We start from the raw sequence: 25,826 nt of genomic DNA, 5'->3' as shown, positions 1-25,826 counted from the left end.
AAAGAAAACCAAATCCTAAAACTAGCAAATACTAACAAAAAAAAATAAAAATCAAGCTATTCACAATATTCACATATATACAATAACCAATAACATAACACCATTGCAACTCCCCGGAAACGGCACTGTTTTGATGATTGGATTTTTGTGTGGTCTAGAATTTCACAAATGAACTCTCGTTGCAAGTATAGTTTCTAAACCAACAATAATCCTTTCATACAAACATTTGTTTGTCACAAGTAACAAACCCCTAAAATTAATAACCAAAGTATTCAAATCCCGGGTCGTTCTTCTTAGGAATCACAATAAAGTGTCTTGTTATTGGTTATGAGGTATATTTTTGGGGTTTTGAATGAGAAACATGAAAAGTAAATGGTAAAGGAAATCAAATGACAAAAAGGTCTTGGCAAGGTTTGGTGGTCAAGGATTTCTGTCCTAATCATTAACCATAACATGAGAATTGGTAAAGATCAATCCCATTAAATCATCTTTTAACTAGTAACTAGTAACGGAAAGGTAAATGAGCTATATCAATCCAAGTGCATAAGTCCTAATTCTCCACCAAATCAATTAGTGAGAACTAGAGTTAATGGCTCCCAATCATCAATTACTTGGACGTTAGTAACTCAAGAGTTCCTAAGTTACCTTTCCTAGCCAAGAGCACTAAAATCTACTCTGAAATCTTTCCAGGCATTTAATCAAACACTTGGAGAGCACAAAAGGAAAGCATAGTAAAATTGCAAGGAAAGTAAATCTAGACTACTCAATTGCAAGGAAATTAACAACAACAAATCAAAAGAAACACAATTATTATGAATTAACTCAAATTGAATTGAAAGAGAATAGAAGGAACAAGAGTAGATCAACAATAAAGCATAGAAACAACATAAAAGAAATTACAATAAAAGAATAGAAGAATGATGAATGTAACAACAAGGAATTGAGAAGTAGAAGTAGAGAAGAACATGAACTAAAACCTAGATCTAGAAATTCTAATCTAAACCTAATCCTAATTCTAGAGAGAAGTGAGAGCTTCTCTTTCTAAAACTAACTACTCCTAATCCTAATGTGAATGAATGAACAAAAGATGTCAATTCCCTTCACTCCTTAGTCCTTTAAAGCACTTCTGGCGCCAAAGTTGGTTGTAACTGGGCCCCACAGCTTCTCAGAAATAGCTGGACACGTTTTCTATTTAAAAATCACGTGTGACCACCGACGCGTATGTGTACAGTGCACGTGCGTGTCCCTCGAGTTTTTGCAATCCACGCGCGCGTCTAGTGCGCGTGCGCGTGGATGAGTGTATCCAAATCTTTGGCTTTTTCATGTGTTCTCCACTTTGCATGCTTTCCTCTCCATCTCTTTGGTCCATTCCTAGCCTTTTCAATCTGAATTCACTAACAAACATATCAAGGCATCTAGTGGAATCAAATGTGAATTAAAATCATCAATTTAAAGGTCTAAAAGCATGTTTTCATACTTAAGCACAATTTAGGAGACAATCATGAAACCATGCTATTTCATTGAATAAATGTGGGTAAAAGGTGATAAAATCTCCTAAAATCAATACAAGATAAACCCTACAAATGGGGTTTTATCACACACTAAGAGCTGTGATTGATGTGGACAGCAGAGAGTTGGTCCTGCAACTGCATGAGGACTACCTTGTGTTTAAGGCTCAAGGATCTTCCTCTGTAACCATAGAGAGGAAGCATGAAAGGCTTCTCTTAATACAGAGTCAAGTAGAGGCCCCACATTCAAACTCTAAGTTTAGTGTTGGGAGGCCACCATCATGCTCTGAGTGTCTGTGAAGCTCTATAAGAGCTCACTGTCAAGCTATTGACATTAAAGAAGTGCTTATTGGGAGGCAAACCAATCTTATTTATCTATGTTAATTATTTTTTCATTTTATTTTCTGTTATTATTTTATGTTTTCTTTAGGTTGATGATCATGTGGAGTCACAAAAACAGCTATAGAATTAAAGCGGAATAAAAAATAGCATGAAAAATAGAACACCCTAGAAGACAGGCTTAAAGGATAGCAAAATGGGCGTTTAACGCCCAGTTTGGCAGCATTCTGGGTGTTAAACGCCAGAATTGGCAGACAGACTGGTGTTTAACTCCAGAAAAGGGTGTCTGGCTGGCGTTAAATGCCAGAAAGGGGCATCAGCCTGGCATTTAACGCCAGGAAAGGCAGCAGACTGGCGTTTAAATGCCAAAAAGGGTTGTCCAGGTGCGTTTAAATGCCAGAAAAGTACAGGGACCAGAATTCCTTGATACCTCAGGATCTGTGGACCCCACAGGATCCCCACTTACCCCAACTCACTCTCTTTCCTCTTTACACCTTTTCATAACACTCTTCCCCAAACACCATTCACCTATCAAGTCCTACCCTCTTCCCCATAATCTCTTCACCACTCACATCCATCAACTATTTCCCAAAAATCCATCATAAAACCCCACCTACCCCAACTCTTTTTCTCTCCTTTACACACCTTTCCACAACACTCTTCTCCAAAATAACCTCCACCAATCACCTACATTTCTCCTCCAAAACCATCATACAACCCACCTACCCCCACCCATTCAAATTCAAACCATCTCCCTCCCAAACCCAACCCCTATTACAAGAATTCCCTCTCTACTCCATTCTTATATAAGCCCCTCATCACTCCTTCATTTTCATACATCATAACTACCTAAAACCTCCCTTGGTGAAACCATTCACACACCTCTATCTCCTCCATATCTTCTTCCTCTAATCATTTCTTTCTTCTTTTGCTCGAGGACGAGCAAACCTTTTAAGTTTGGTATGGAAAAAAACTCTACTTTTTGTTTTTCCATAACTATTAATGGCACCTAAGGCTGGAAAAACCTTTAGGAAGAGGAAAAGAAAGGCAGTTGCTTCCAACTCCGAGTCATGGGAGATGGAGAAATTCATCTCAAAAGCCCATCACTAGAAAGAGGATGGAGCAAACAAGAGAGCCTACTCATGGACCTCAACAAGAGCATGAGGAAGTCCCTCATCAAGAAATCCCTGAGATGCCTCAAGAGATTCATTTCCCTCCACACAACTATTGGGAGCAACTCAACACCTCTTTAGGAGATTTGAGTTCCAACATGGAGCAGTTAAGGATGGAGCATGATGAGCGGATAATTTATACGCTTTTTGGCATTGTTTTTAGGTAGTTTTTAGTAAGTTCAAGCTACTTTTAGGGATGTTTTCATTAGATTTTATGTTAAATTCACATTTCTGGACTTTACTATGAGTTTGCGTGTCTTTCTGTGATTTCAGGTAATTTCTGGCTGAAATTGAGGGATTTGAGCAAAAATCTGAAAAAGGCTGACAAAAGGACTGCTGATGCTGTTGGAATCTGACCTTCCTGCACTCGAAATGGATTTTCTGGAGCTACATAACTCCAAATGGCGCGCTCTCAACGGCGTTGGAAAGTAGACATCCAGAGCTTTCCAGAAATATATAATAGTCCATACTTTATTCGGAAATTTATGACGTAACTTGGCGTTGAACGCCAAGTACATGCTGCTGTCTGGAGTTAAACGCCAGAAAAACGTCAAGACCCAGAGTTGAACACCCAAAACACGTCATAACTTGGCGTTCAACTCCAAGAAAAGCCTCAGCTCGTGGATAGATCAAGCTCAGCCCAAACACACACCAAGTGGGCCCCGGAAGTGGGTTTATGCATCAATTACTTACTCATGTAAACCCTAGGAGCTAGTTTATTATAAATAGAACATTTAACTATTGTATTAGTCGTCTTTTGACCACGTTACATCTTTGGTCTCAGTTTTGTTTTATTCTTCATCCTAAGAGGCTATTGATCACGTTTTGGGGGCTGGCCATTCGGCCATGCCTGAACCTTTCACTTATGTATTTTCAACGGTGGAGTTTCTGCACACCATAGATTAAGGGTGTGGAGCTCTGCTGTACCTCAAGTATTAATGCAATTCTATTTTCTTTTATTCAATTCTATCTTATTCTTATTCCAAGATATTCATTCGCACCCAAGAACATGATGAATGTGATGATTATGTGACGCTCATCATCATTCTCACCTATGAACGCGCGTGATTGACAACCACCTTCGTTCTACATGCAACAGAGCTTGAATGTGTATCTCTTAGATTCCCAAACAGAATCTTCGTGGTATAAGCTAGATAGATGGCGGCATTTATGAGAATCCGGAAAGTCTCACCTTGTCTGTGGTATTCCGAGTAGGATCCTGGGAATCCGGAAAGTCTAACCTTGTCTGTGGTATTCCGAGTAGGATTCCGGTAATGAATGATTGTGACGTGCTTCAGACTCACAAGTGCTGGGCGTTAGTGACAAACGCAAAAGAATCAAGGGATTCTATTCCAGTAGGAGCGGGAACCAACCAGTGATTAGCCGTGCTGTGACAGAGCGCGTGAGCATAGTTTTCACTGCGAGGATGGGAAGTAGCCTTCGGCCAGGTGATGCCTCCAGACGATTAACCATGCGAGTGACAGCCGTAGAGGACCATTTTCCTGAGAGGATTCAAAGTAGCCATCGTCGAACGGTGAACCTCTATACACAGCTTGCCATGGAAAGGAGTAGGAAGGATTGAGTTGAAGCCATAGGAGAGTAGGCGTTCTTGAGCCATACAGCATCTCCATGCACTTATCTGAAATTCCCACCATTGATTTACATAAGTATTTCTATCCCTTTTTATTTTATTAATCAAATTTAATCCAACAATCTCTTTTATTCAACCTGACTGGGATTTACAAGATGACCATAGCTTGCTTCATACCAACAATCTCTGTGGGATCGACCCTTACTCACGTAAGGTTTATTACTTGGACGACCCAGTACACTTGCTGGTTAGTTGAACGGAGTTGTGTTCACTCGTGCCAATTTCAAATTCCATAATTTTACAAGGAGTGCAACTTAAAGAATATGGATCACAATTTCGTCCACCAAGTTTTTGGCGCCGTTGCCGGGGATTGTTCGAGTATGGACAACTGACGGTTCATCTTGTTGCTCAGATTAGGTAATTTTCTTTTCAAAAATCTTTTTCAAAATTTTGCTTTTATTTTTCGTTTTTCTAAACCTTATTTTCGAAAAAAATTAATAAAAATACAAAAAAATTCATAAAATCATAAAAATCAAAAATATTTTGTGTTTCTTGTTTGAGTCTTAAGTCAATTTTTAAGTTTGGTGTCAATTGCATGCTTTAAAAAATTCTTCTTGCATTTTTCGAAAATTTCATACATTCATAGTGTTCTTCATGATCTTCAAGTTGTTCTTGACAAGTCTTCTTGTTTGATCTTGATGATTTCTTGTTTTGTGTTGTTTGTTGTTTGTCATATGCATTTTTGTTTGTTAGAGTCCATGCATTAAAGATTTCTAAGTTTGGTGTCTTGCATGTTTTCTTTGCATAAATTTTTTTTTTTTTTCAAAATCATGTTCTTGATCTTCATCATGATCTTCAAAGTGTTCTTAGTGTTCATCATGACATTCATAGTGTTCTTGCATGCATCATGTGTTTTGATCCAAAATTTTTATGTTTTGGGTCATAATTGTGTTTTTCTCTCTCATAATTAAAAAATTCAAAAAATTAAAAAAATTATCTTTTCCTTTTTTATCTTATAATTTTCGAAAATTTGAGTTGACTTAGTCAAAAATTTTCAAAATTAGTTGTTTCTTACAAGTCAAGTCAAATTTTCAATTTTAAAAAAAAATCTTATATTTTCAAAATCTTTTTCAAAAATCATGTCTTTTCCAATTTTTTCTCTTTTTCGAAAATTCCAAAAATCTTTTTCAAATTATTTTCAAAATCTTTTTCTTATCTTTATATCTAATTTTCGAAAATTAGCTAACAATTAATGTGGTTGGTTCAAAAATTTGAAGTTTGTTACTTTCTTGTTAAGAAAGGTCCAATCTTTAAGTTCTAGAATCTTATCTTGTAGTTTCTTGTTAGTGAGGTAATTAATTTTAAATTTAAAAATTAAAATCTTTTTTATCTTTTCTATCTTATCTTTTCATTTTTTTTATATCTTATCTTTTTAAACATATCTTTTTCAAAATTTTATCTTTTTCAAAAATTTGATTTCAAAATATCTTATCTATCTTATCTTCTTATCTTTTTCAAATTTGACTTTAATATCTTTTTCAACTAACTAATTAACTTTTTGTTTGTTTCTTATCTTTTTCAAAACCACCTAACTACTTTTCCCTCTCTAATTTTCGAAAATATCTCATCCCTTTTTCAAAAATTTCTTTTTTATTTTAAATTTTAATTTTAATCATATCTTATCTTTAATTTTCGAAAATTACTAACCTCTTTTTCAAAATTATTTTCGAAATCTCCCTTCTCTTTTCTTCTTCTATTTAATTATTTAATTACTAACACTTCTCTTCACCTCTCTTCATCCAAAAATCCGAATCTCCTTCTTCATTCTTCTACCCCTTCCTTCTTCTACTAACATAAAGGAATCTCTATACTGTGACATAGAGGATTCCTCTTCTTTCCTTGTTTTCTTCTCTTTCATATGAGCAGGAACAAGGATAAAGGCACTCTTGTTGAAATTGATCCAGAACCTGAAAGGACTCTGAAGAGAAAATTAAGAGAAGCTAAATTACAACAATCCAGAAACAACCTTTCAGAAATTTTCGAACAAGAGAAGGAGATGGCAGCCGAAAATAATAATAATGCAAGGAGAATGCTTGGTGACTTCACAAAGCCCACGTCCAAGTTTGATGGAAGAAGCATCTCCATTCCTGCCATTGGAGCCAATAACTTTGAGCTGAAACCTCAGCTAGTTGCTTTAATGCAACAAAACTGCAAGTTTTATGGACTTCCATCTGAAGATCCCTATCAGTTCTTAACTGAGTTCTTGCAGATCTGTGAGACTGTAAAGACGAATGGAGTTGATCCTGAAGTCTACAGACTTATGCTTTTCCCTTTTGCTGTAAGAGACAAAGCTAGAATATGGTTGGATTCACAACCCAAGGATAGCCTGGACTCCTGGGATAAGCTGGTCACGGCTTTCTTGGACAAATTCTTTCCTCCTCAAAAGCTGAGCAAGATGAGAGTGGATGTTCAAACCTTCAAACAAAAAGATGGTGAATCCCTCTATGAAGCTTGGGAAAGATACAAGCAGCTGACCAAAAGATGTCCATCTGACATGTTTTCAGAATGGACCATATTAGATATATTCTACTATGGCCTCTCTGAATTTTTGAAAATGTCATTGGACCATTCTGCAGGTGGATCTATTCACCTGAAGAAAACGCCTGAAGAGGCTCAAGAACTCATTGACATGGTTGCAAATAACCAATTCATGTACACTTCTGAGAGAAATTCCGTAAACAATGGGATACCTCAGAAGAAAGAAGTTCTTGAAATTGATGCTCTAAATGCCATATTGGCTCAGAACAAAGTGTTGACTCAACAGGTCAACATGATCTCTCAAAGTCTGAATGGATGGCAAAATGTATCCAGTAGTACTAGAGAGGCAGCTTCTGAAGAAGCTTATGATCCTGAGAACCCTGCCATGGCAGAGGTTAATTACATGGGTGAACCTTATGGAAACACCTATAACTCATCATGGAGAAATCATCCAAATTTCTCCTGGAAGGATCAACAAAAGCCTCAACAAGGCTTTAACAATGGTGGACGCAATAGGCTGAGTAATAGTAAGCCATATCCATCATCTTCTCAGCAACAGACAGAGAATTCTGAACAAAACACTTCTAATTTAGCCAATATAGTCTCTGACATGTCAAAGGCCACTTTCAATTTCATGAATGAAACAAGATCCTCAATTAGAAATTTAGAGGCACAAGTGGGCCAGCTGAGTAAGAAAGTCATTGAAACTCCTCCCAGTATTCTCCCAAGCAATACAGAAGAAAATCCAAAAGGAGAGTGCAAAGCCATTGATGTGATCAAAAAGGCCGAAAGCACAAGGGAGGAAGAGGACGAAAATCCTAGTGAGGAAGACCTCCTGGGACGTCCCTCAAGCAAGAAGGAATCTCCTATTAAGGATCCAAGGGAATCTGAGGCTCATATAGAGACCATAGAGATTCCAATAAATCTCCTTCTGCCATTCATGAGCTCTGAAGAATATTCTTCCTCTGAAGAGGATGAAGATGTGACTGGAGAGCAAGTTGCTCAATATCTAGGAGCTATCATGAAGCTGAATGCCAAATTGTTTGGTAATGAGACTTGGGAAGGTGAACCTCCCTTGCTCATTAGTGAACTAAATACATGGATTCAGAAAACTTTACCTCAAAAGAGACAAGATCCTGGCAAATTCCTAATACCCTGCACTATAGGCACCATGACCTTTAACAAGGCCCTGTGTGACCTAGGGTCAGGAATAAATCTTATGCCACTCTCTCTAATGGAGAAACTAGGGATCATTGAGGTACAGCCTGCCTTATTCTCATTACAATTGGCAGATAAGTCAGTAAGACAACCCTATGGATTAGTGGAGGACGTGCTAGTAAAAGTTGAAGGTCTTTACATCCCTGCTGATTTCATAGTATTAGACACTAGGAAGGAAGAAGATGATTGCATCATCCTTGGAAGACCCTTCCTAGCCACAGCAAAAGCTGTGATTGATGTCAAAAGAGGTGAATTAGTCCTTCAATTGAATGGGGACTACCTTGTGTTTAAAGCACATGGCCATCCCTCTGTGACAAAAGAGAGTAAGCATGAAGAGCTTATCTCAGTTCAGAGTCAAGAAGAGCCCACACAGTCAAACTCTAAGTTTGGTGTTGTGAGGCCACAACCAAACTTAGAGTTTGGTGTTAAGACCCCATATCCAAACTCTAAGTTTGGTGTTGGCAACTATACAACATTGACCTGATCACCCTGTGGCTCCATGAGAGCCACTGTCAAGCTATTGACATTAAAGAAGCGCTTGTTGGGAGGCAACCCAATTTTATTTATCTAACTTTATTTTATTCTATTTTATTGTTATTTTGTATTTTATTAGGTACATGATCATGAGGAGTCACGAAAAAATCATAAAAATTAAAAACAAAATCAAAAACAGCAGAAGAAAAAAATCACACCCTGGAGGACGCACAGGTTGGCGTTCAACACCAGTAAGATGCATCTGGCTGGCGTTCAACGCCAGAACAGAGCATCATTCTGGCGCTGAACGCCAGAAACAAGCAACATTCTGGCGCTGAACGCCAGGAATGTGCCCAAAGAAGAAAAACTGGCGCTGAACGCCAGTAACAAGCATGAAACTAGCGTTCAACGCCAGAAACATGCTTTACATGGGCGTTGAACGCCCAGAATGTGCACCACACGGCGTTTAAACGCCAGAATGGTGTGCAAAGGCAATTTACTTGCCTATTTGGTGCAAGGATGGAATTCCTTGACACCACAGGATCTGTGGACCCCACAGGATCCTCTCAAGAATCTGTGGACCCCACAGGATTCCATATAACATATTCCCACCTTACCTCCAAATAATCCTAGTTTTTGTGATTTGTATTCCCCAAATCACACTTCCCAACACCCTTCACCAATCACTTCAATCTCTCTTCCCAATTACCCCATTCACCACTCACATCCATCCACTCTTCCCCATAAACCCCACCTACCTTCAAAAATTCAAAACCAATTTCCCACCCATTCCCACCCAAAATGGCCGAATACATACTATCCCCTCTCCATATAAATACCCTTCCTTTCTACTTCATTTTCACACAACACAACCCCTTCTTCTTCACCTAAGCCGAACCTACCTCTCTCCCTCTCTACCATATTTTCTTCTTCTTCTTCTTCTCTTCTTTCTTCTCTTGCTCGAGGGCGAGCAATATTTTAAGTTTGGTGTGGTAAAAGCATAAGCTTTTTGTTTTTCCATTACCATCAATGGCACCTAAGGCCGGAGTATTCTCTAGAAAAGGAAAAGGGAAGACAAAAGCTTCCACCTCCGAGTCATGGGAGATGGAAAGATTCATCTCCAAGAGCCATCAAGACCACTTCTATGATGCTGTGGCAAAGAAGAAGGTGATCCCTGAGGTCCCTTTCAAGCTCAAGAAAAATGAGTATCTGGGACATGAAGTCCGAAGAAGAGGTTGGGAGGTCTTAACCAACCCCATGCAACAAGTCGGAATCTTAATGGTTCAAGAGTTCTATGCCAATGCATGGATCACTAGGAACCATAATCAAGGTATGAACCCGAGTCCAAAGAATTATCTCACAATGGTTCGGGGGAAATACTTGGATTTCAGTCCGGAAAATGTAAGGTTGGCATTCCACTTGCCCATGATGCAAGGTGATGAACGCCCCTACACTAGAAGGGTCAACTTTGATCAAAGGTTGGACCAAGTCCTTATGGACATTTGTGTGGAAGGAGCTCAATGGAAGAGAGACTCCAAAGGGAAGCCAGTCCAACTAAGAAGACTGGACCTCAAGCCTATAGCTAGAGGATGGTTGGAGTTCATTCAACGCTCCATCATTCCCACTAGCAACCGATCTGAAGTTACTGTGGATCGGGCCATCATGATTCATGGCATCATGATTGGAGAGGAAGTAGAAGTTCATGAGGTTATCTCCAATGAAATCTACAAAATAGCCGACAAGCCCTCACCTATGGCACGGCTAGCTTTTCCTCACCTTATTTGCCATCTATGTTACTCAGCTGGAGTCATCATAGAAGGAGACATCTTCATTGAAGAGGATAAGCCCATCACCAAGAAGAAGATGGAGCAAGCAAGAGAGACCCCTCACGGTTCTCAAGAGATGCATGAGGAAGCTCATCATCAAGAAATCCCTGAGATGCCTCAAGGGATGCACTTTCCTCCAAACAACTATTGGGAACAACTCAACACCTCCTTAGAAGATTTAAGCCACAATATGGAACAATTAAGGGTGGAACATCATGAGCACTCCATCATTCTCCAAGAAATAAGAGAAGATCAAAGAGCAATGAGGGAGGAGCAACAAAGGCAAGGAAGGGACATAGAAGAGCTTAAGAACATTGTTGGACCCTCAAGAAGAAGACGCCACCAAAGGTGGATTCATTCCTTGTTCTTTATTTCTTTCTGTTTTTCGGTTTTTAATAGTGTGTTTATCTATGTTTTGTGTCTTTATTTCATGATCATTAGTATGTAACCATGCCTTAAAGCTATGAATAAATTCCATTAGTCCTTCACCTCTCTTAAAAGAAAAATGTTTTAATTCAAAAGAACAAGAAGTACATGATTTCGAATTCATCCTTGAATTTAATTTAATTATATTGATGTGGTGACAATACTTTTGTTTTCTGAATGAATGCTTAAACATTGCATATTTTTTATCTTGTTGTTTATGAATGTTAAAATTGTTGGCTCTTGAAGGAATGAAGAACAAAGAGAAATGTTATTGATGATCTGAAAAATCATGAAATTGATTCTTGAAGCAAGAAAAATCAGTAAAAAGTAAAAAGCTTGCGAAAAAAAATGGCGAAAAAAATAGAAAGAAAAAGAAAAAGCAAGCAGAAAAAGCCAATAGCCCTTAAAACCAAAAGGCAAGGGTAAAAAGGATCCAAGGCTTTGAGCATCAATGGATAGGAGGGCCCAAGGAAATAAAATCCAGGCCTAAGCGGCTAAATCAAGCTGTCCCTAACCATGTGCTTGTGTCATGAAGATCCAAGTGAAAAGCTTGAGACTGAGTGGTTAAAGTCGTGATCCAAAGCAAAAAGAGTGTGCTTAAGAGCTCTGGACACCTCTAACTGGGGACTTTAGCAAAGCTAAGTCACAATCTGAAAAGGTTCACCCAGTTATGTGTCTGTGGCATTTATGTATCCGGTGGTAATACTGGAAAACAAAATGCTTAGGGCCACGGCCAAGACTCATAAGTAGCTGTGTTCAAGAATCAACATGCTTAACTAGGGGAATCAATAACACTATCCGAAATTCTAAGTTCCTAGAGAAGCCAATCATTCTAAACTTCAAAGGAAAAAGTGAGATGCCAAAACTGTTCAGAAGCAAAAAGCTACAAGTCCCGCTCATCTAATTAAATTAATATTCATTGATATTCTGGAATTTAGAGTATATTCTCTTCTTTTTATCCTATTTGATTTTCAGTTGCTTGGGGACAAGCAACAATTTAAGTTTGGTGTTGTGATGAGCGGATAATTTATACGCTTTTTGGCATTGTTTTTAGGTAGTTTTTAGTAAGTTCAAGCTACTTTTAGGGATGTTTTCATTAGATTTTATGTTAAATTCACATTTCTGGACTTTACTATGAGTTTGTGTGTTTTTCTGTGATTTCAGGTAATTTCTGGCTGAAATTGAGGGACTTGAGCAAAAATCTGAAAAAGGCTGACAAAAGGACTGCTGATGCTGTTGGAATCTGACCTCCCTGCACTCGAAATGGATTTTCTGGAGCTACAGAACTTCAAATGGCGCGCTCTCAACGGCGTTGGAAAGTAGACATCCAGAGCTTTCCAGCAATATATAATAGTCCATACTTTATTCGGAAATTTACGACGTAACTTGGCGTTGAACGCCAAGTACATGCTGCTGTCTGGAGTTAAACGCCAGAAAAACGTCAAGACCCAGAGTTGAACGCCCAAAACATGTCTTAACTTGGCGTTCAACTCCAAGAAAAGCCTCAGCTCGTGGATAGATCAAGCTCAGCCCAAACACACACCAAGTGGGCCCCGGAAGTGGGTTTATGCATCAATTACTTACTCATGTAAACCCTAGGAGCTAGTTTATTATAAATAGAACATTTAACTATTGTATTAGTCGTCTTTTGACCACGTTACATCTTTGGTCTCAGTTTTGTTTTATTCTTCATCCTAAGAGGCTATTGATCACGTTTTGGGGGCTGGCCATTCGGCCATGCCTGAACCTTTCACTTATGTATTTTCAACGGTGGAGTTTCTGCACACCATAGATTAAGGGTGTGGAGCTCTGCTGTACCTCAAGTATTAATGCAATTCTATTTTCTTTTATTCAATTCTATCTTATTCTTATTCCAAGATATTCATTCGCACCCAAGAACATGATGAATGTGATGATTATGTGACGCTCATCATCATTCTCACCTATGAACGCGCGTGATTGACAACCACCTTCGTTCTACATGCAACAGAGCTTGAATGTGTATCTCTTAGATTCCCAAACAGAATCTTCATGGTATAAGCTAGATAGATGGCGGCATTTATGAGGATCCGAAAAGTCTCACCTTGTCTGTGGTATTCCGAGTAGGATCCTGGGAATCCGGAAAGTCTAACCTTGTCTGTGGTATTCCAAGTAGGATTCCGGTAATGAATGACTGTGACGTGCTTCAGACTCGCAAGTGCTGGGTGTTAGTGACAAACGCAAAAGAATCAAGGGATTCTATTCTAGTAGGAGCGAGAACCAACCAGTGATTAGCCGTGCTGTGACAGAGCGCGTGAGCATAGTTTTCACTGCGAGGATGGGATGTAGCCTTCGGCCAGGTGATGCCTCCAGACGATTAGCCATGCGAGTGACAGCCGCAGAGGACCATTTTCCCGAGAGGATTCAAAGTAGCCATCGTCGAACGGTGAACCCCTATACACAGCTTGCCATGGAAAGGAGTAAGAAGGATTGAGTTGAAGCAATAGGAGAGTAGGCGTTCTTGAGCCATACAGCATCTCCATGCACTTATCTGAAATTCCCACCATTGATTTACATAAGTATTTCTATCCCTTTTTATTTTATTAATCAAATTTAATCCAACAATCTCTTTTATTCAACCTGACTGGGATTTACAAGATGACCATAGCTTGCTTCATACCAACAATCTCTGTGGGATCGACCCTTACTCACGTAAGGTTTATTACTTGGACGACCCAGTACACTTGCTGGTTAGTTGAACGGAGTTGTGTTCACTCGTGCCAATTTCAAATTCCATAATTTTACAAGGAGTGCAACTTAAAGAATATGGATCACAATTTCGTCCACCAGAGCACCAAAAGCACTCCATTATCCTCCATGAAATTAGAGAGGACCAAAGAGCCATGAGGGAAAAGCAACAAAGGCAAGGAAGAGATATTGAGGAGCTCAAGCACTCCATAGGATCTTCAAGAGGAAGAACTAGCCGCCGTCACTAAGGTGGACCCGTTCTTTAATTTTCTTGTTCTTATTTTTCTATTTTTCGTTTCGTATGTTTTATGTTTTGTCTGTGTTTTTGTCTTTATTACATGATCATTAGTGCTTAGAGTCTATGTCTTAAAGCTATGAATGATTCCATGAATCTCGCACCTTTCTTAAATGAAAAATGTTTTTATTTGCAAAAGAAAAAGAAGCACATGAATTTCGAATTCTATCTTGAAAATAGTTTAATTATTTTGATGTGGTGGCAATACTTTTTGTTTTCTGAATGAATGCTTGAACAGTGCATATTTTTTATAGTGATGTTTATGAATGTTAAAATTGTTGGCTCTTGAAAGAATAATGAAAAAAGAGAAATGTTATTGATAATCTGAAAAATTATAAAATTGATTCTTGAAGCAAGAAAAAGCAGTGAAAAACACAAAGCTTGCGAAAAAAAATGGCAAAAAATAAAGAAAAAGAAAAAAAATGAAAAAGCAAGCAGAAAAAGCCAATAGCTCTTTAAACCAAAAGGCAAGAGCAAAAAGCCAGTAACCCTCTAAACTAAAAGGCAAGGGTAAAGAGGATCCAAGTCTTTGAGCATCAGTGGATAGGAGGGCCCAAAGGAATAAAATTCTGACCTAAGCGGCTAATTCAAGCTGTCCCTAACCATGTGCTTGTGTCATGTAGGTCCAAGTAAAAATCTTGGGACTGAGTGGTTAAAGTCGTGATCCAAAGCAAAAGAGTGTGCTTAAGAACTCTGGGCACCTCTAACTGGGGACTCTAGCAAAGCTAAGTCACAATCTGAAAAGATTCACCCAGTTATATGTCTGTAGCATTTATGTATTCGGTGGTAATATTGGAAAATAAAATGCTAAGGGTCACGGCCAAGACTCATAAGTAACTGTGTTCAAGAATCAACATACTAAACAAGGAGAATCAATAACACTATCTGAATTCTGAGTTCCTATGGATGCCAATTATTCTGAACTTTAAAGGATAAAGTGAGATGCCAAAACTGTTCAGAAGCAAAAAGCTACTAGTCCCGCTCATCTAATTGAAACTAAGCTTCATTGATATTTTGAAATTTATTGCATTTTCACTTCTTTTTATCCTATTTTGTTTTTGGTTGTGATGCACGGAAACTTGTCTCTCAACAAATCTCCCTTCGGCAAGTATACCAAATTGTCGTCAAGTAAAAACTCACAATAGAGTGAGGTCGAATCCCACAGGGATTGATTGGTCGAGCAACTTTAATTGGAGGAATGTTCTAGTTGAGCTAAGCAGAAATTGAGTTGAGAATTACAGAAAATTAAATGGCGGGAAAATAAATTGCAGAAAGTAAATTGCAAAATCTTAAATGGGGATTTGGGGAAATAAACATGAAAATAAATGGCAGAAAGTAAAGAGAATGGGTAAGATCAGAAATGGGGGATTCATTGGGCTTAGGAGATGTTGCATTCTCCGGATCAAGTTCATTCTCATCTCTTCCTCAATCAATGTATTCATTGATCTCCTTGGCAATCTTAGGTGATTGGATCCCAATTCCTTGGCAACCCAATCTCTCTAAGCTTGAACAATTGCCCAATTCCTTGATTTAATTGCTCATGGGAAGAGATAAGGTATGGTCACTGATTATACCACATGTATTTCCAAATCAAAGTGTTGGGAGGATTATATGTCACTATATCCGTCCAAACCCCAATTTGGTCCAACATGAGAAAGCAATTCTAGCATGATCTCTTCATCCCTTTTCCAAGGCTCAGAGTAGATCCAATTATGGAGAGTTTCTTTTCTAAGACAACTAACCAATTGAATTAAGATCGAAAGCTTTCTAGTAAATCAAGAGAAAAGAAAGAAGAAGAAGAATGAAAACTATAATTGATCCATCAAATTACAACAGAGCTCCCTAACCCAATAAAAAGGGGTTTAGTTGTTCATAGCTCTGGAAATGGAAGATGATAGAGAAGAGTACATTCTAAAGTAAACTAGAAATTGCAGGAAAAGTAAATATACAGAGTGTAGTTCTCCAAAATGCCCAGCTTCTTTCTAGTTCAAAACTACTCTTATATATACTACTCTTCTTGATCTTCTAGTCAGTTCTTCAAGTCTTGGATATGGGCCTTTGATCTTGAGTTGAAGTAGTTACACTTTTCAGTGGGCTCAGCTTTGGTTGCAGAAAAAGTGTGAGTCAGGCATGGGTGGACGTTAGTTAGGACGTTAGTGGTGTTAACATTAAGTGAAAATGTCGGTTCGAGAACGTTAGTGACAATCACCTTTTTCACTAACGTTCCAAACCAAATTGATCCATGTTAACTTCAACGTTAGTGGCACTAACGTGACCACTAACGTTGCCTCTTAGTCCTTTGCAGATGTTATTGGCATTCACCTTTACCAATAACGTTGCTTCTCAATCTTTCGCAAATGTTATTGACATTCACCTTTACCAATAACGTTGCTCTTTGCCTCTTTTCCCCACGTTAGTGATCCACGTTAGTGTAACTAACGTGGCCCTTAACGTGGGTATGCCCAAGCCTCGAAAGCGTTAGTGACACTTATCTTTGTCACTAACGCTTCAAACGCCCCTTCTTCCCACATTAGTGCCTCACGTTAATTGCATTAACGTGACCACTAACGTGGTGGTGATTGCCATCTCCAACGTTAGTGGCAAAGGTGAGTGTCACTAACGTCGGCCTATCATGCTTTGCTCCACGTTACCCTTCACGTTAGTGGTCTTAACGTGACCACTAACGTGGGCACTATTGGCTTAGCCCAACGTTAGTGACAAAGGTGAGTGTCACTAACGTTGGTGATTGCTTTCTCCTCCCACGTTAGAGTTCACGTTAATTGGATTAACGTGATTCTTAACGTGGCTAAGTGTGCGCTTTTTGGAACGTTAGTGGTATTCACTTTTACCACTAACGTTGGAGCTCCTCTTTTCCTCCACGTTAGCTACCACGTTAATGTACTTAATGTGGCGACTAACGTGGGCTATGATGGCTTCGAAGGCATTATTGGCGATTACTTTTTCCATTAACGCTGCAAGCTTATTCCCATTCCACATTAGTGGTCACGTTAATTAGATTAACGTGGCTGCTAACGTAGCTCTTCCTTGCTTCCTTTGTCCTGAAATCAAGCAAATAAAGTGCATCAAAGCTCTGTTCTAAGTCATGAGATCATGCATTATCCATTTTATCATTCAATTCCTGCATAATTCTCATGAAATCATGTAAAGTTTACAATGTTTGCTTGAATCAAGATGTAAGTGTATTTCTGTCCAAAACTTACTTATTTACTAAGAAAATGCATGAAACTACCCTAAAATAGTAAAGAAAAGGTCAGTGAAACTGGCCAAGATGCCCTGGCATCAGGTTGCTTGGGGACAAGCAAGAATTTAAGTTTGGTGTTGTGATGAGTGGATAATTTATACGCTTTTTGGCATTGTTTTTACATAGTTTTTTAGTATGTTTTAGTATGAAAAAATCACATTTCTGGACTTTACTATGAGTTTGTGTATTTTTCTATAATTTTAGATATTTTCTGGCTGAAATTGAGGGACCTGAGCAAAAGTCTGATTCAGAGGCTGAGAAAGGACTGCAGATGTTGTTGGATTCTGACCCTCATGCACTCGAAGTGGATTTTCTAGAGTTACAAAAAACCAATTTTCTCGCTCTCAATTGCATTGGAAAGTAGACATCTTCGGCTTTCCAGCAATGTTTAATTGTTCATACTTTGCTTGAGATTTGATGGCCCAAACTGACGTTCAAACGCCCATCAGAGACCCTTTTCTGGCGTAAAACGCCGGAACTGGCACCAGAACTGGAGTTAAACGCCTAAACTGGCATCCAAGCTGGCGTTTAACTTTAGAAAAAGCCTATGAACATGTAAAGCTCAATGCTCATCCCAAGCACACACCAAGTGGGCCCCGAAAGTGGATTTTTGCACTATCTGCACTTAGTTACTTATTTTCTGTAATCCTTAGTAACTAGTTTAGTATAAATACTAGTCTTTCCTATTGTATTCAGATCCTTTTTATGAACAATGCTTGGCTGGCTTCACGGCCATGCCTAGGCTATTTTCTCTTATGTATTTTCCAACGGTGGAGTTTCTACACCTCATAGATTAAGGTGCGGAGCTCTACTGTTCTTCATGAATTAATGCAAGTACTATTGTTTTTCTTTCAATTCACGCTTACTTCTTCTCCAAGATATACTCTCGTACTTAATTTAGTTAAGTCAGAATGAAGGGGTGACCCGTGACAATCACCCACTATCTTCGTTACTCGCTTAGCCAAGATCCACGTGCCTGGCAACCACAAGTGGTCTACATGATGTTCAACGTAGTCATTGGATGACAGCCAGAGTCCGTGAGGTTAGAACCTTCATGGTATAGGCTAGAACCAATTGGCAGTATCCTGAGATCCAAAAAGTCTAAACCTTGTCTATGGTATTCCGAGTAGGATCTGGGAAGGGATGACTGTGACGAGCTTTAAACTCACGAATGTTGGGTGCAGTGACAGTGTGCAAAAGGATAGAGAGATCCTATTCTGACACAAGTGAGAACCGACAGATGATTAGCCGTGCGGTAGCTGTGCCTGGTATTTTTCATCCGAGACGAGAAATCTGACAGTTGATTAGCCGTACAGAAACCGTTGCTGGACCATTTTCACTGAGAGAACAGATGGTAGCCATTGACAATGGTGATCCACCAACATACAGCTTGCCAGGGAAGGGAGCACTGGTGCACGAAATGCAATCTAACTCTTTGGCAATTCGCACAACTAACCAGCAAGTGCACTGGGTCGTCCAAGTAATACCTTACGTGAGTAAGGGTCGATCCCACGGAGATTATTGGTTTGAAGCAAGCTATGTTTATTTTATTAATCTTAGTCCGGATACCAATAGGATTCTTTAGCCTCGTATAAAGTAAAAAGGGCATAAAATAAATAATTGTTACTTGTTGTGCAGTAATTGGGAATATGTTGGAGTTTTGGAGATGCTTTATCCGTTGAATTTCTACTTTTCCTTGAAGTTCTCTTCCCACACGCAAGGTCCCTTCCATGGCAAGCTCTCTGTAGGGTGTCACCGTTGTCAATGGCTACCTCCCATCCTCTCAGTGAAAACGTTCCTATGCTCTGTCACAGCACGGCTAATCATCTGTCGGTTCTCAATCAGGTTGGAATAGAATCCATTGATTTTTTTGCGTGTGTCACTAACGCCCAGCCTTCAGGAGTTTGAAGCTCGTCACAGTCATTCAATCCCAGAATCCTACTCGGAATACCACGGACAAGGTTTAGACTTTCCGGATTCTCATGAATGCCGCCATCAATCCGGCTTATACCACGAAGATTCTGATTAAAGAATCTAAGAGATACTCATTCAATCTGATGTAGAACGGAGGTGGTTGTCAGGCACACGTTCATGGATTGAGGAAGGTGATGAGTGTAACGGATCATCACCTTCTCCATAATTAAGCGCGAATGAACATCTTAGATAAGAACAAGCGTGTTTGAATGGAAAACAAGGTAGTTGTATTAATTCATCGAGACGCTGCAGAGCTCCTCACCCCCAACAATGGAGTTTAGAGACTCATGCTGTCAAAAAGTATGTAATTCAGATCTGAAAATGTCATGAGGTACAAAATAATTCTCTAAAAGTTGTTTAAATAGTAAACTGGTAACCTAGTTTTACAGAATATGAGTAAACTAAGATACTGGGTGCAGAAATCCACTTCTGGGGCCCACTTGGTGTGTGCTGGGGCTGAGACTAAAGCTATCCACGAGTTGAGGCTTTTCTTGGAGTTGAACTCCAAGTTATGACGTGTTTTGGGCGTTCAACTCCGGATCATGACGTGTTTCTGGCGTTTAACTCCAGACAGCAGCATGTACTTAGCGTTTAACGCCAAGTTACGTCGTCTATCCTTGCGCAAAGTATGGACTATTATATATTGCTGGAAAGCCCTGGATGTCTACTTTCCAACGCCGTTGAGAGCGCGTCAATTGGACTCCTGTAACTCCAGAAAATCCATTTTGAGTGCAGGGAGGTCAGGATCCAACAGCATCAGCAGTCCTTTTTCAGCCTAAGTCAGATTTTTGCTCAGCTCCCTCAATTTCAGCCAGAAAATACCTGAAATCATAGAAAAATACACAAACTCATAGTAAAGTCCAGAAATATGGTTTTTGCCTAAAAACTAATAATATTTAACTAGAAACTAATTACAACATACTAAAATCTACATGAAATTACCCCCAAAAAGCGTATAAAATATCCGCTCATCACAACACCAAACTTAAACTGTTGCTTGTCCTCAAGCAACTAGATAAATAAAATAGGATTAGAGAAATTAAGAAGTAATAATATCTAAGAGTTTTAATTGGAGCTCAAGTTCTTTTTAGATGAGCGGGGCTTGTAGCTTTTTGTTTCTGAATAGTTTTGGCATCTCCCTTTATCCTTTGAATTTCAGAATGATTGGCATCCATAGGAACTCAGAATTCAGATAGTATTATTGATTCTCCTAGTGTAGTATGTTGATTCTTGAACACAGTTATTTTATGAGTCTTGGCCGTGGCCCTAAGCACTTTGTTTTCTAGTATTACCACCAGATACATAAATGCCACAGACACATGACTAGGTGAACCTTTTTCAGATTGTGACTTAGCTTTGCTAGAGTCCCTAGTTAGAGGTGTCCAGAGCTCTTAAGCACACTCTGTTTGCCTTGGATCACGACTTTAACCACTCAGTCTCAAGTTTGTAACTTGGACCTTCATGCCACAAGCACATGGTTAGGGACAGCTTGATTTAGCCGCTTAGGCCTGGATTTAGTTTCCTTGGGCCCTCCTATCCATTGATGCTCAAAGCCTTGGATCCTTTTTACCCTTGCCTTTTGGTTTTAAGGGCTATTGGCTTTTCCTACTGCTCCTTCTCTCTTTTTTTTTTTGACTGCTTTTTCTTGCTTCAAGAATCAATTTCATGATTTTTCTGATCATCAATAATATTTTTCGTGTTCCTCATTCCTTCAGGAGCCAATATTCATCAAATTCAAAGTACAAGTTATGCACTGTTCAAGCATTCATTCAGAGAACAAAAAGTATTGCCACCACACATAATTAATTATAATTTGTATTATTAAGAACTCGAAAAATATAGATTACTTCTTTATTAAAAAAATCTACTACTTTATTCATGCCTGATGATGATGAGAAAAATAAATTATAGCTTAATTGGAAATAAAATCAAGATAGATATACTAATTACTACTACTAAATATCTCCTAAGGTAAATTTCTATAATAATCCTATCACTAAGTTAAAGCAGAAAAATTGGAACTCAGCAACCTGTTGTTTTGAGGAGTAGGTATTCCTCTAATCTGTGGAGTGCTTTTCATGGATTAATTTTTGGCGCTTTAGCTCCCTTAGATCACACCCTTGCTCTTCCTGTTCCTTAAGCAGTTTGCAAAGCATGCTACCTTGATTGTTCTGTTCTTCCTTTAATTGGTCCATATCTGCTTGCAATTTAGAAATAGAAGCCTCAAGATGTTCCCAGTATTCGAATTGAGGCAGTTCTGGGAGGGCTTCCTGGGCTCTCCCCTTGGCTGAATCATCTTGTTGCTGTTGTCTGACGATTGATATTCCAGTGATTGGCCTCTCAACTGGAATATACTCTGTTATTCCCATCTTCACTCCGGCATCTTTGCAGAGCATAGAAATTAAGCTTGGATAAGCCAATTTGGCGTCCTTGGAATTCCTGTTTGCTATTTTGTATAGCTCACATGAGATCAGTTGATGGACTTCTACTTCTTTTCCCAACATGATGCCGTGAACCATTACTACTCTTTTGATGGTAACTTCAGAACGGTTGCTGGTGGGCAGTATGGAACGCCCAATGAAATCTAGCCAGCCTCTGGCTACTGGTTTTAGATCTTCTCTTTTGAGTTGAATTGGGATGCCAGTGGTGCTGGTGGTCCACCTGCTTTCAGGGATGCATATATCCTCTAGAATCTTGTCTAGACCTTTATTTACCCTCATCATTCTCCTGTTAAAGGAGTCTGGGTCATCTTTCAGTTGAGGAATCTTAAAGATCTCCCTGATCTTGTCAGGATGGGTATGAACAATCTTTCCTCTGACTAAGGTCCGATGGTCATAGAGAGCAGCTCCAATTATTCTTTGCCTGTCTGTCTGCCATAGATTAGCATAGAACTCCTGAACCATGTTCCTTCCCACTTTCGTCTCAGGATTGGCCAGAATTTCCCAATTCCTGATTCGAATTTGCTCTTGAATCTCTTGATATTCATCTTCTTTCAGATCAAATTTGACTTCCGGGATCACTGATCTGTGACGCATTATTTTGTAGTAATGGTCTGAATGTTCTTTAGTTAAGAACTTCCCTTGATTCCAAAGTGGCTTTGGAGTACTCTCTTTCTTGCCTCTTTGGGTGGGTTGTTTTCCTTTAGGAGCCATGATCTTAATGAGTATGGTTTTTTTTTTTATCACGGATAACCACACCAAACTTAGAGGTTTGCTTGTCCTCAAGCAAAAGAGATGAAAGAAGAGAGATAGGAGGAGAGCAAGTGTTGCAAGGTGATGAAGAGTGCGGCGCCGAACTCAATATATAGGGAGGGGGTGGGAAATTTCGAAAATAAGAATAAGATAGAAGATATGATTTATGAAGGATAGATATGATAAGAAAAAGATATAGTTTAAAAAGAGGAAGATATGAATAATAATTGAAAAAGATAGATTTGAATTTTTAATTTTGCAAAAGATTTTAAAAAGATAATGAGTTTTGAAAACAAATTTTTAAAAGAGTTGGATTGGATTAAAAAAAAATTTTTGTCTTGATGGATCAAGATATATTTGAAATTTTTGAAGAAGGGATTTTAGAAATTAGGGTTCTTAGAAAACCAATTTGATTTGAAGGATGACATTTTGAAACATATTGATGCAAGAGATTATGAATTGAAATATATAAAAAAAAAACTTCGAAAATTTGTGAAGAAAATAAATTTTACCTCCTCCCCACCATCCTGGCGTTAAACGCCCAAATGCTGCATGTTTTGGGCGTTTAACGCCCAATTGCTGCTTCTCCTGGGCGTTCAACGCCCAGCTGTTGCTTCTTTCTGGCGTTGAACGCCAGGAAGTCCTTTGTCACTGGGCGTTTTTCTAAACGCCCAGGATGCTGTCAATCTGGCGTTAAACGCCCAGAAGGTGCTTCTTTCTGGCGTTTAACGCCCAGAAGATGCTCCTTTCTGGCGTTTAACGCCCAGATGGCTACCCTTACTGGCGTTGAACGCCCAGTGGGTGCTTCTTTTGGGCGTTCAATGCCCAAAATGTTTCTTACTGGCCTTTTTTCGCCAGTGAACTTCCAAATTCCCTTTTAACTTTATGAATCCAATCAATTGCTATTTTACCTTGAGGATATTTTGACCTATATCTAAAAAAATCAATAGAAACAAAACAAATAAAATTAAATTTTGTGATTGGCTGGGTTGCCTCCCAGCAAGCGCTTCTTTAATGTCATTAGCTGGACTATTACTGAGTTTTAATTAAGTCTCAGTTTTGAGCATTCTTGCTCAAAATTGCTTTCAAGATAATGTTTAACTCTTTGTCCATTAACAATGAACTTTTTGTTAGAGTCATTATCCTGAAGTTCTATGTATCCATATGGTGATACATTTGTAATGACATATGGACCTCTCCACCGGGATTTTAATTTCCCGGGGAATAATTTGAGCCTAGAATTAAATAGCAAAACTTTCTGCCCCGGCTCAAAGACTCTGGATGATAATTTCTTATCATGCCATCTTTTCGCTTTCTCTTTGTAAATCTTTGCATTCTCGAAAGCATTGAGTCTGAATTCCTCTAGCTCATTTAACTACAGCAATCGTTTTTCTCCAGCTAACTTGGCATCAAGGTTTAGGAATCTGGTTGCCCAATAGGCCTTGTGTTCCAGTTCCACTGGCAAGTGACATGCCTTTCCATACACAAGCTGGTATGGGGAGGTCCCTATAGGGGTCTTGAATGCTGTTCTGTATGCCCACAGAGCATCATCCAAGCTTCTTGCCCAATCCCTTCTACGGTTAATTACAGTCCGCTCCAGGATTCTTTTGAGCTCTCTATTGGAGACTTCAGCTTGCCCATTAGTTTGTGGGTGATATGGAGTAGCTACCTTGTGGCTAACTCCATAACGAACCAGAGCAGAGTAAAGCTGTTTATTACAAAAATGAGTGCCGCCATCACTTATTAATACTCTAGGGATACCAAATCTGCTGAAGATGTGTTTCTGGAGGAATTTTAACACTGTTTTAGTGTCATTGGTGGGTGTTGCAATAGCCTCTACCCATTTGGATACATAATCCACTGCCACCAGAATATAAGTGTTTGAGTATGATGGTGGGAAAGGTCCCATGAAGTCAATGACCCATACATCAAACAACTCAATCTCCAAGATCCCTTGTTGGGGCATGGCATAACTGTGAGGTAGATTGCCAGATCGTTGGCAACTGTCACAATTAAGTACAAACACTCGGGATTCTTTATAGAGCGTAGGCCAGTAGAAGCCGCATTGGAGGACTCTTGTGGCTGTTCGCTCACTTCCAAAATGTCCTCCATACTGTGATCCATGGCAATGCCATAGGATCTTCTGTGCTTCTTCCTTAGGCACACATCTACGGATTACTCCGTCTGCACATCTCTTAAAGAGATATGGTTCATCCCAAAGATAATACTTTGCATCTGTGATCAGCTTCTTTGTTTGCTGTCTACTGTACTCTTTGGGTATGAATCTCACTGCCTTGTAGTTTGCAATGTCTGTAAACCATGGCACTTCCTGGATGGCAAAGAGTTGCTCATCCGGAAAGGTTTCAGAGATCTCAGTGAGAGGGAAGGACGCCCCTTCTACTGGTTCTATTCGGGACAGGTGATCTGCTACTTGATTCTCTATTCCTTTTCTGTCTCTTATTTCTATATCAAACTCTTGCAGAAGCAACACCCATCTTATAAGTCTGGGTTTTGCATCCTGCTTTGTGAGTAGATATTTAAGAGCAGCATGATCAGTGTACACAATCACTTTTGACCCTACTAAATAGGATCTGAATTTGTCAATGGCGTAAACCACTGCAAGTAGCTCTTTTTCTGTGGTTGTGTAATTCTTCTGTGCGTCATTTAGAACACGGCTGGCATAGTAAATGACGTGCAGAAGCTTGTCATGCCTTTGTCCCAACACTGCACCAATGGCATGGGCACTGGCATCACACATCAATTCAAATGGTAATGTCCAGTCTGGTGCAAAGATAATTGGTGCTGTAACCAATTTAGCTTTCAGAGTCTCAAATGCCTGCAGACACTCTTTATCAAAGATAAATGGCGTGTCAGCAGCTAGCAGGTTGCTCAGAGGTTTGGCAATTTTTGAAAAATCCTTTATAAACCTCCTATAGAATCCTGCATGCCCCAGAAAGCTTCTGATTGCCTTAACATTGGCAGGTGGTGGTAATTTTTCAATTACTTCAACTTTAGCTTGATCCACCTCTATTCCCTTGTTCGAGATTTTGTGCCCAAGGACAATTCCTTCAGTCACCATAAAGTGACACTTCTCCCAGTTTAAAACCAGGTTAGTCTCTTGGCATCTCTTTAGAACAAGTGCTAAATGGTTAAGGCAGGAGCTGAATGAGTCTCCAAACACTGAAAAGTCATCCATGAAGACTTCCAGAAATTTTTCCACCATATCAGAGAAAATTGAGAGCATGCATCTCTGAAAGGTTGCAGGTGCATTACACAGGCCAAATG

This window comes from Arachis stenosperma, chromosome 1 (genome assembly GCF_014773155.1).
Source record: "Arachis stenosperma cultivar V10309 chromosome 1, arast.V10309.gnm1.PFL2, whole genome shotgun sequence".
Lineage (NCBI taxonomy): Eukaryota > Viridiplantae > Streptophyta > Magnoliopsida > Fabales > Fabaceae > Arachis > Arachis stenosperma.
Note: the sequence above shows the minus strand (reverse complement) of the source record.